Source organism: Mesitornis unicolor, unplaced genomic scaffold (assembly GCF_000695765.1).
Source record: "Mesitornis unicolor isolate BGI_N332 unplaced genomic scaffold, ASM69576v1 scaffold25152, whole genome shotgun sequence".
NCBI classification, from domain to species: Eukaryota; Metazoa; Chordata; class Aves; order Mesitornithiformes; family Mesitornithidae; genus Mesitornis; species Mesitornis unicolor.
Window position 1 is genome coordinate 1 of NW_010171604.1, and position 2,767 is coordinate 2,767.

Below are 2,767 nucleotides of genomic sequence, written 5' to 3' on the forward strand. Positions count from 1 at the left end.
GGTTCCAGGCCTGGGTGGACAAATGGACCAAGGAGCACGTGCCCCGCGAAATGGCAGCCGAGACAACCAAGTGGCTCATGGGCGAAGGGTTGGAGGGCTTGGTGCCCTGCACCACCACCTGTGACACAGAGACCCTGCACTTTGTGAGCATTAACAAGTACCGCGTCAAATACGGCACGATATTCAAGACACCGTAAAGCTCCCCCCCGGGGCGAGGGAAGAAGCCCGGGCGATGTGTGTGTGTGTGCGCGCATCATGGAAAGGAGGAAGACGCCTTTCTCCCCTCACTGTGTCTCTCCGTAACGTGGCCACTCGACTAGTGCGTGGCCGGTACACCCTGTCACCGGCAGGGAGGGGCACGGATGACCGCGGGGCCAAAAGGGGCACGGATGACCGCGGGGCCACCAGCCCTTGGACTCGGGTACGCGGCCCCGGAGGGGCGGCAAGGGACCCTTCTCTGAACTGAGCCATCCCAGAGAAACACAACGAGCTCGTACACACCAGCAGCGGGGAGGTTGCGTTGACTCCCCGCAGGCCCCGAGCGGCGAGAGAAGAGAACCGGAGGCTGTCCACCGCCGGACCGCTTGGATGTGTCCCGAAATCCCCAGGTGCCTGTCGCGACCGGATTCTCCTCCCTTTACGGGCTCTTGCGTGGGCGAGGGCCGTGGGGCAGCCCCACGCCACCCCACAGAGCGGACCCTGGGTTCCTCTCGCCTCCCTCTCCCTCCCAGGCTGGACTCACCCCGTGCAGATCGGTCTGTCCTTTCTAGTGCCAGTGGAACTGTTTATTTTATTTTAATTTTTTTTTGTACCTGCTCGTTTACTAGTCTCTCCTAGTGCCATGCACCAGCTTTTCACACAAATGTACGTACACACACACAGCAGAGAACAACACGATTTTAACATGTTTCCCTCCTTTTTTTTGTAAATAAATGTACAAATTGTCAAATTTTTTTTTCCTTTTTTTTTTTATTAAAGGAAATATGCTTGATGTGCTAGCATAACTGTACTAGCTTCTTGTGTACCATAGTACCAGGTGGCTTAAGAATTAGTACCGACAGACAGACCGGCGGAGACATTTATTACACTTTTTACCAAAGGGAGTTATCATTGTAGTGCTTTTGTGTGGAAACTTTTCTCTCCTTTTTTTGTAAATAAAAACAATGTCTTTGTTCTTAACTGGAGGAAGACGCTCGCTCGCCCCTAGCCCTGTTCCTGGTCTGAAAAGCACTGTGCAGCATGCAGATTTTGGCGTGGGGGAAGAATGAGGGGAGGTGGGCTCACTCGACCATTTCATTCACAGTCTGAGAGGAAAAAGCAGACGCAGCGTGTGTGTTTTGCTGGGGTATAAGCAGTCTGTTAAGATATATAAATATATATTGTCTAATTTTTAAGATTTTTGTTTTTTCTGGTGGGTAATTTGTATCCATCTAGTCTTCAAGCTCCGAGGTCCTTCGCTTTTGGGAAGTGTTGCTGAGTTACTTTAGCTGGGGTTGATGGCCCTAATGTATTTTTCCCTCTCAGTACTGGAGAAAACATCGCCTGCCCAGTACCAAACCAGTATCTGACAGCACCGCTCTGCGCATGTGTTTGTGTGCGGTGCGTACAGGAGAAGGGCAAGGGGGTGGGCTGGGTCTTGGCACCTTTCCCAAGTGAAGTATACATATGGGATATATATTTTTTTAAGTATTAGGCAAATATTTAAAACGCGGGGGGAAGAGTATGATTTTAAAATAAAAAAGGAAGTCAGGAGGGGCTTTCTCTCCTCGGCAAAGGAGGCAGCTTTCCTTGCATAAACCCACGCTGCGAACCCTAAGCACCTGACACGTCCTACCTGGCTGGGGACACGTGGGGATGGCGTTGCCACTGCTTCCACCTCTCTCGGGGATTTATTTTTCCAAGACTGCAGGTTGTCATCTGCCGGCATGGGGCCAGGAGAGCAGGGGTGGATGCCTGTGGCCCCGAGGAGCCACCGTGCAGCAGGCAGACCTGGAACAGGAGCTTCCTACGGGAATATTCAGCAATAAGCAACCCATCCCCTTTCTCCTCCTTTGCCATAACCAGGCAGGATGGGGCTCTTGTGTGTCCTCTTCCACGCCAAGGGTTTCACAGATGCTCACCTGCTCTCAATTTCCTCCTTTATTTTTCCCCTTGTGCGCTCAAGATGATCTGGAAGTTAAAATCTTAGGGGTTTTTTTACCAGCTTGGAAGAAGTAATAGCCAAGCTGCTGCTCGGTGGGCATCTTGTCCAGGACGTCCATGCTCACGTGTTTGTGGGCATTCTGTCCCCTGGACGTCCCAGCTCTGCTCCCAGCCTGTACCAGAGCAGAGGTTGGGGCTTTTTTTCTCTCCTTTTAATTTGAACTTGCTTTTTGTATTCTGTAATGTGATCCTCGGCCCACAACCCATGTGATTTCTACACAAACATTGTAAACGTGACTGTAGTGCAGTATTTCCATTAAACTATGAGGGCTCTGCATTGCATTATGGATCCTTCCTTCCTTCCTGATCCCACAGAACAAAATCTTGGGGCGCTTCTGAGGGAAGAAAGGGGACGGGAGGATCAAAGGTGGCTGAGGAATCGCTTCGGCCGAAGGACCAAGAAGAGAGATGGGTTCTGCCGCTGGCTTTCTGTTAATTCACTGAAACAAGAGTTTCTTGCTGTGGTTGCAAGCAACGATCAGCGTTGTGCTTTCCTCCTGGAGCTAGGAGCGCCACGGGACGGAGTGAAAGAGGCCGGGCGAGAGCCTCTGCCCCGGGGGACCCC